Source organism: Orycteropus afer, unplaced genomic scaffold (assembly GCF_000298275.1).
Source record: "Orycteropus afer afer isolate SDZICR_OR568_19922 unplaced genomic scaffold, OryAfe1.0 scaffold00057, whole genome shotgun sequence".
Classification (NCBI taxonomy): Eukaryota; Metazoa; Chordata; class Mammalia; order Tubulidentata; family Orycteropodidae; genus Orycteropus; species Orycteropus afer.
Window position 1 is genome coordinate 4,860,746 of NW_006921644.1, and position 9,640 is coordinate 4,870,385.

General features: G+C 41.0%; 1 protein-coding gene and 1 pseudogene across 1 annotated transcript in view; one reads left to right on the forward strand and one right to left on the reverse strand.

The window, feature by feature from the left end:
• Positions 1–9,640, reverse strand: part of CDYL2 (chromodomain Y like 2) — a 96,297-nt gene that overhangs the window by 52,246 nt on the left and 34,411 nt on the right. The window lies entirely within an intron of this gene.
• LOC122149879 lies at positions 7,471–7,933 on the forward strand (annotated as a pseudogene).

Below are 9,640 nucleotides of genomic sequence, written 5' to 3' on the forward strand. Positions count from 1 at the left end.
TTTTTTTTTTTTTTTTTATGATTTTGAGTTTTGTTCCACATTGTTCTCCCACTCTACTAATGGTCTACTAGTCCCTTGAACTAATTGTTTCCATGTGTCTTTGCTTTTCTTCATTCTTCTTTGCTCTGGATGAGGAAAGATCCATCATTGCATCTAGATGGCTGCTTGCAAGGTTATGAGATACCACTTGCTACTCACCAAAGGAGAATGTAGAAGAATGTTTTTATGTAGTGTGTTATGCCAGCTGAGCTTGATGTCCCCTGATACCACGGTCCCAAGCCCACAGGTCCAACTATTCACTCCCACAGGGTAGCTGGCTGTGGCCAAGATGTCACCACAACCTTGTCCCTTGTCAGCTCTACTATACACCCATTCTTACAGCACATACAAATATGCTTCTATCAAGGACCTTTACTGTGATCCCTTTCAGAATGATCAGCAGTGGTAGTAAGACACCATCTAGTTCCTCTGGCCTCAGGGTCACGGAGGTTCAAATGGTCCACTAGCTTCTTGGATTGGTTATTTCCATAGGTCTTTACTTTTCTTCACTCTTCTTTGTTCCAGATGGGGAGAGAACAACTATTGTACCTTACAGGGTTGTTCACAAGCTTTTATAACCCTAGTTGCTACTCACCAAAGCAGGATGTAGAACATTGTCTTTGTTGACTATGTTGTGTCAAATGATCTTGATGTCCCTTGAAACTATGGTCCTGAGACTCTAGGCCCAGCAATTCATCCCCTCAAGGTGTTTGGATACAGCTAAGAAATTTTCCTAACTTTGCCCCATTTGTACTAGTATATACATGGATATATTTACTGTACATAAGAATATGTGTGTAGAAATATCATCTACCAAAACTATTTAAGGTCATGGGTGTGGTCCCATTTCCCTACCCATACCTGTTCATCTTGTCTGTCTACCTGTATATCCACTCATGGGTTAATGTTTGTTAACCGACACTGCAGTGCAAGTACTTGCCTTTGTTGTCTGTAACACCTGTGCATTTCTCTCTGTGTCTTCCTTTCTCCTTAGTGATATTGTACTGGCCACAATATTTTTGTTTTCAAATATGGTGCACCTCTCCTCTGTGCTCACAGATAATTCCAACCACCAAGAAGCAGAAAAACAGCAGTTAAGAATGTGAGTCTGGAGGCAGATCAACTGGATTTAAATCTTGAAGAAGCCATCTGCCAACCTATAGACTGTAGGCAAGTTATTTCACTTCCCTAGGCCTCAGTTTCCTCATATGAGAAATGGGGAGAATAATGGACTTTACCTCTTAGGATTAAATGATGCGGTATTAATGACAACAACACACAGAGCATTTTTAGAACAAGAGGACAACATGGGCTCAAGAAATGTTGCCTATTTTGATGTGGTTTGGAAACTGTCAATTTATTTGTCTGTTTCCTTCTCTATGCTGTGAGCATCTTATTTACCATTTTATTCCCAAAACAAGACATACAGTGACCCACTATAGGTGCATAATGCCTTCCTCATGTTGGTGCTGTTGGGTGCTGTCGAGTTTGCTCCTACTAACAGAGACCTTACACGTAACAGCATGAAACAATGCCTAGTCCTGTGCCATCTTCATCATCATCAGTACGTCTGAGTCCAACGTTCTGGCCACTGTGTCAGTCCATTTCACAGAGCATTTTCCTCATTTTCACTGACCCTCAACTTGACCAAACACGACGTCTTCTTCTAGCATCTGGTCTTTCCTGATGATGTGTAAGTGAGTCAAAGTCTCACCAGCTCCTCTTCTAAGGAAAAGCTAAATACAATTCTAATTGTATTTCCTCTAACACTGATTTATTCATTCTGGCAATTCACGGTATCGTCAACCTTCTTCACCAACACCACAGTCTGAATTCTTCCTTGTCACAAAAGGCAAATGAAAAGACAACAACAACATGCATAAAAGGCAAATGACACATAAAAGGCAAATGAAAAGACCATGGCTTTTGCAAGCACATCTTAATCATCAAAATGACCTCTTTACTTTTTAAAACTTTAAAGACACCTTTTGCAGTTGACTCATCTTACTCATAGCAGTACCTTAATAAGTGCTTGATGATGAAAAATACAGTATATTGATAACACTGGAGGTAGATGTTACATATTTTCTAAAAATCTTCTTAATATAGTTCCTGCTTCCCAGAACATTCTTCTTTTCACTCTTTGGATGACAACCTTTACAAATCCTTCAGGTCTCAGATTAGATGCTGCTTCCAACTGGAAATTCTTTCTTAATCCTCTAACTCCAGTGGGCTCTACTCTCATGTAGGGAGCTTCGACAGCCCACTGTGCTTCCTCATTTATGATGTACTGTAACATGGGCTCCTTCCTTGGTTTTTCCTATAAGAGTAGGAGGTGAGGATGGAGACCATCTCGCCCACATGGCTGTATCTTCAGAGTCCAACACACATGTAACTCAATAAATCTTGTGTTTAACTCTTCCTGTTCCACCACTAAGTGGCATGGGGAGTTACTGGAAGGGAAATAAGGCCAGCAACAGGAACATCTTGTCTAGACTCTGAGAACTGGCCACTCAGCACAGACGCCACTTTAGATGAGATTGAGAGAGAGGCTGAAGGTAGGATATACTACAAGAACTATTACAGAAGAAAAGAGAATAAACACAGAGACTGGGAACTTTCACTTCAATGAATCGCCACTAAGATGGCAGATGGAAAACTCAGGACTCTGACTTCACAGAGGAATGAAGAAGTGCAGTGTTAGTCATTCGATTATCCAAAAGCAAGCCCTCCTAAATGTGTTTTGCAGATTTACATAAACAGAATAGAAATTAATAGAAATCAATATCCTAGTGTTTATAAAAAAAGAAAGAGGGAATATTGGGGTTAGGGTGAGCAAGCACACCTATGGGTAAAGAAATTGGCCCCACAGTAGCATGGTCTAAGAAAAGGGAAGAAGAACAGTAAACACTGAGTACATCATGACTGCATGCCAGGACCTGTAATTTAATTTTCTGAGTTAGGTATTGTTATTCATATTACAGAGTAAAAAACTGAGTCTTGAAAAGCTGACAAGACTTGTCCAGAGTCTCACACTAAGAGGCAGAGGCTGTATTTGAACTCACAGATCGTGTATCTCCAAAGTGCATGCTGGTCTTTCCAGTTTCTTCCTCACCATGCTGCCTCCAAAGTTCATGATAATTTAAAAGGAGAAATCTTAAAATTCTTTGTTTGTCAAAGTACAGGCATGTGAATTAAACATTTACCTCAAGTAGACACAAGCCCCGGAGAGAACAATCATGGGAGAAGGAAGGGCTGCTTATACACAGGGAGACAGCTCAGGGCGCAGAAGAGTATGGAGGGATGGACACTGGGAAGAGGTAACTATGGGGAGGAAGTGGGAGGGGAGCTGTTGCATTGTAAATTTTGGTCAATGACATGAGACAAAGTATATTATGTGAACTGCTGTATGAAAAGTGAATTTACTCTGTAAATCTTCACCCAAATCAAAATAAAATTTAAAAAAAAATTCTTTGTTTGTATGTATGGAAAAGTCCACAGATTTTACATTGAGCAATACTTCAAGCCATAATTTATGAATTCTACAAATTGGGCGTTTTCTCTTCCATAGCCATGGACTACATAAACCAGGGACAATGCAACCCAAATGAAATGCACTCTGCTGAGCAGGACACACAATACCCTGATGTGGAGGGAGCCCATGCTTAATTAAGAGCCAGTGTGACTGTGGGAGTATGAAGGGAGAAGCTTAGCACATAGGGCCCTCATGACAGATGGCAAAGATAATTGTCAGGCAACACAAGTGAAAGAGAATCCTACAGTCGCTGTTAAGAGCCATGACAAACATGACAAACATGATGACATATTATCAAGAGCACAGCATACCACATGAGAACACAAGGCAACACAAGGTATGAGGGTGATCCAGGGACAGGGACAAGAAGGACTCGAGGGGAGGAAGATAGATCCAGCTGCAGCACCACATGGAAAGCAAGAAAGATGCTTGTTTTCTATGTCATCCATTCATTCATTCACTCCCTCATTCAGCTGCTATTTCTTAACCACTGGGAAGGAGTCCCTGGGGGTGCAGACGGTCAACAGGTTTGGCTGCTCTCCATAAGGCTAGAGATTCCCGTCGACCCAGAAGTGCCTTGGAAGACAGGCCTGGAGCTCTACTTCTGGGAAGCCAGCCACTGAAAACCCTGTGGAGCACAGTCCTGCCCTGTCACATGTGGGGTCACTGTGATGTGCATCAGCTAGCCAGGAACTGGTTCACGTGCCCAGCATTGTTAGGTGTAGATACAGCTGTGAGTAAAGACAGGGACCATCTCTGCCCTCATGGAGCTGATGGTCGAGTGAGGGAAGTGCAAGAGGGTTCACATGATCAGGTCTGATGAGGCAGATGAAGGTAAGTGCTGTATATGAAGAAACACAGTTCTGTATGCGCCAATGAATGTGGAAGTGGATGTAGAGCAGGGGGTCTGGGAAGGCTTCCACAAGGGAATCGCTGCTTGAGTGTAACGTGAAGAATAAGTAGACGTCAACTAGTGGAATGATGCTGGCAGGAGAGGAGGGCGTTCCAGGCAGAGGGAAAAGCACGTGCAGAACAGGGAGAGGAGGCTTTCCTGCTCTACAGATCTGAGACCCACCAGCCCCACAATCTACAACCACATAGAACAATCCTTAAAATCAATCAATCTCACACATGCACATGCTCACGTGCTCAATTGCTTTCTCTGTATGTATGATTGTATGTAGGGAACCCTGGTGGCACAGTCATCAAAGCACTTGGCTGGTAAATAAAAGCAGTTAGCAATGCAAAACCACCAGCTGCTCTGTGGGAAGAAGATGTGGCAGTCTGCTTCCTTTAAAGATTTACAGCCTTGGAAACTCTATGGGACAGTTCCACTCTCTTGAACAGGGTCACTATGAATTAGAATCACCATGAAAGCAGTGGGTTTGTTTTGGTGAGTGTAAGAAGAGTGTTTTCAATGATTTAAAAGCTGTATGTGCAGCAAGTGAAGATAATTGTGATCAAGAATTTGGTGCAAGTAGGGGTTGGTTCAATCATTTCAAAGTGAGAACAAATTCACTTAACATTAAAGGGGAAGTAAGAATTGTCCATCAAACTTTTGTAACCTGCGCACTGCTTGTACAAATATGCATATGTTTGTTAGGTACCATCAAGTCAGTTCTAATACACAGCAACCCCATGTATGACAGAAGAAAACACTACCCACTGCCATCCTCACAGGTGAGTCCATTATTACAGCTACTATGTCAATCCATCTCATTGAAGGTCTTTTTCACTCATCCTTTACATTACACGCACGATGCCCTTCTCCAGGGAGTGGTCCCTCCTGATAACATATCCAGAGGAAGTGAAATGAAGTCTCGCCATCCTTGCTTCTAAGGAGCATGCTAGCCATAATGCCTCCAAAACAGATGTGTTTATATTCAACACTCATCATCAACACCATAATTCAAGTGTGTGAATTCTTCTTCAGTCTTCCTTTTTCATTGTCCAGCTTTTGCATGAATATGAGGCAATTAAAAATACCATGGCTTGGGTCAGACTCATCTTAGTCATCAAAGTGTTATCTTTGCTTTTTAACACTATAAAGAGGTCTTTTGCAGCAGATTTGCCCCAGGCAGTATGTCATTTGATTTTTTGACTGCTGCTTCCGTGGGCGTTGATTATTGAGCCAAGTCAAATGAAATCCTCGACAACATCAGTATTTTCTCCATTGATGATGATGTTGCTTACGGGTCCAGTTATGAGGATTTCTGTTGACTTTACGTTGAAGTATAATCCATACCGAAGGCTACAGTCTTTGACCAACATCAGTAAGTGCTCAAGTCATCTTCACTTTCAGCAAGCAGGGTTTTGTCATCTGCATATCTCAGATTGTTAATGAGTCTTCCTCCAATCCTGACTCCAAATTCTTCTTCATGTAGCCCAGCCACCACAGTACAACAAACTGACAAATGAGCGGTGGCGTGTATGTGTTGTTGTTGCTGTTAGGTGCTGGCGCGTCAACTCTGACCCACAGCAACCCTCTGTACAACAAGTCATCTTCACTTTCAGTAAGCAAAGCAGTGTTACCTGCATGTTGCAGGTTGTTACTGAGTCTTCCTCCCATCCTAATGCTTCATTTTTCTTCATAGAGTCCAGCTTCTTGCTTATTTGCTCAGCATACAAACTGAACAAGCATAGTGAAAGAATTCAACCCTGATGCATATCCTTCCTGATTTTAAACCATGCAGTATGCCCCTGTTCTCTTTGAATGACAGCCTCTCGTTCTATGCACAGATTCCTCATGAGCACAATTCAGTGTTCTGGAATTCTCATTCTTTGCAATGTTATCCATAATTTGTTATGATCCACAGAGTCGAATGCCTTTGCACAGTCAAGAAAACACAGGTAAACATCTTCCTGGTATTCTTTGCTTTCACCCAACATCTATCTGACATCAGCAATGACATCCCGCATTCCATATCCTCTTCTGAATCTAGCTTAAATTTCTGAAAGTTCCCTGTGAACATACTGCTGCAACCATTTTTTAATTATGTCCAGCAAAATTTTACTTGTGTGTGATATTAACAATACAGTTTGATAATTTTTACATTCTGGTGGGTCACCTTTCTTGAGAATAGATAAATATATGGATCTCTTCCATATATATGCATGCATACATATATACATACATGTATAAGTAAATATGTACAATATATACATATATGTGCTTGTTAGGTGATGCTCAGTCAGTCCAAACTCATGGCAACCTTATGTGTAACAGAATGAAGCACCGTTCAGTCCAACTCCATCTTCAAGATCATTGGTAGGTTTGAGTCCATTGCCGTGGCTATTATGTGTGTGTGAGATATATATATATAGATATATATATATATATATATGTCTCCTGTTGGTTTTGTTTCTCTAGAGAATCCCGATTCTCTAGAATCACATATGTTTGAAAACTAAAATAAGAAAAGTTAAAGAAAGAAAACTCAATGTTAAAGAAACTCAATGTTAAAGGCAATTAAGGAGGAAATACTTGTCACCCTCATTCCTAACTTTCATGATTTCACTAACTTGCTAAGAACCCTTCTCCTAGATGAGCACCCAGCCCCCCTTCCTTCAGATCTCTTCTCAAATACTTTCCCCAGGGAGGCCTCCCACCCTGACCCCATCTAAGGCAGTCCACCTGCACCCCCCACCATGCTTTCCCTTCCACTTGATGTCATAAGATACATGCTGCTGCACAACCTTTTCATTACACATTTCCCTACCAGAGTGTAAGTTCCATGAACATAGGGACCTTCTCGCCCCTAGACCCCCTGCCCCTCAACAGTGCCAGGTTACAGCAGACATTCAGTAAGTACTGGATGAATTAACGTCTGTAACAAAGGAGTAATAAACCTACCTATAAGATGCTTTAAAAACAAACAGGAGCCATTTTTACAAAGATGTCACCGAAAGCGAAGAATGAAGCCCCTGCCCTTCCCAAAAATGAAGCCAAAGCAAAGGTGTTGAAGATCAAGAAGACAGTGGTGAAGGACGTCCACAGCCACACACACAGAAAGAACATCTGCACATCACCCACCTTCCGGTGGCCTGAGACACTGAGGCTCCAAAGGCAGCCCAGATATCCTTGGAAGAGCACCACCGGGAAAAACAAGCTTGGCCATTATGCCATCATCACATTCCCTCTGACACTGAGTCTGCCATGAAGAAGACAGAAGATAACAACACACTTGAGTTCACTGTGGATGTCCTCACCAGATCAAAAAGACTATGAAAAAGCTCTACAACATCAATGTGGCCAAGGTTAACACCATGATGAGGCCTGACGGAGAGAAGAAAGTATATATTCAACGGGCTCCTGACTATGACACTTCAGATGCTGCCAACAAAATTGGGATCATCTAAACTGTAGCAAAGTGCCTAAGGCACCTGACTGCTAACCAGAAGGCTGGCGGTTCAAACCCACCAGCAACTCCTCAGAAGGAAGGTTGAGCAATCTACTTCTGTAGTGATACCGTCTTGGAAACCCCACAAGGGGTCACTATGAGTCAGGAATGACTCGACAGCACATACCAACAACAACAAACCGAGTCCAGCTGTTTAATTTTAAATACAATTTTTTTCACCACACACACACACACACACACACACACAAGGAAAATACAAACACCCAGTTAGAAAAATGTCCAAAGGACTTAAATGCCAACACTAATATTTAGCAAATGCTGACCATATGCCAATGTTCTAAGGATTTTACATGAATGAATTCACTTATTCTTTACTTCAACCCCATATCAGAAAACCAAACCCATTGCTGTCGAGTCATTTCCAATTCATAGTGATCCTATAGGACAGAGTAGAAATTGTCTATAGAGTTTCCAAGGCTGTAATCTTTTTTTTTTAAAATGCATTTGATTGAAATATAATTTATGTACAGTGAATACACAAAACTGAAGTGACGTGGATCAATGCTTTTTTTTTTTTTTTTCACTGTTCCCTCCCTCCCATCCCTGGTAACCAACAAAGAAAGTTTATATATAAACCTTTCCTTGACTTTTTATAACAATAAAATAATACTATATTTGTCCTTCTGTGATTGACTTATTTCACTCAGCATAATGTCCTCCAAGTTAATCCATGTTATTCGGCGATTTGCAGATTCGACATTAGTGTTCCATAGTATTCCATTGTGTGTATGTACCAGAGTTTGCTTATCCATTCTTTTGTCGATAGGCACCCAAGTTATATCCATTCTTTTTCTATTGTAAATAGTGCTGCAATGAACATGGGTGTACATATATCTGTTCTCGTCTTGGCTCTCATCTCTGTAGGATATATACCTAGAAATGGGATTGCTGGGTCAAATAGTATTTCTAATTCCAGCTTTTTAAGGAATCGCCACATGGTTTTTCCACAGTGGTTGTATCTTTTACAGTCCCACCAGTAGTGTAGGAGAGTCCCAATCTCTCCACATCCTTGCCAGCATTTGTTATTTTCTGTCTTGTTGAACTTTGCCATTAGTGCTGGGTTAAGATGGTATCTCGTTGCTTTGATTTGCATCTCTCTGATGGCTAATGACCGTGAGCATTTCTTCATGTACTTGCTGGCCTCCTGAATATCCTCTTTGGTGAAGTGTCCATTCATGTCTTCTGCCCATTTCTTCAAATGAATTGTTAATCTTTTTGTTATTAAGGTACTGGAGTTTTCTATAAATTTTAGAGGTAAGTCCCTTGTCAAATATGTAATTATCGACAAGTATGAATTTGTTGCTGTCATTTTGTTATGTGTTTTCTCATGGTGCTGATTTCTTTGTTCCATATAATTTTCTTGCTGAGCTCGTTTTGTTTATGAATTGTGTTATCACTTCCTTCATTGCTATTGTAGTATTTGCTAAATACTTGTGCTGGTCCTTTTTTTTTTATTTTGATGTGAAGGCTTACCATTTTCCTTTGAGATTACCGTGTGATTTATCGTTTTCATCCCAAATTTAGAAAAGTCTGTTTTATTTTTCCACCTCCTACTTTGGTGAGTAGTGACTGGGATCTTAAAAGCTAGCAAGCTGCCATCTAGATGCAACGATGGGTCTCTCCTCGTCAAGAGCAAAGAAGAAAG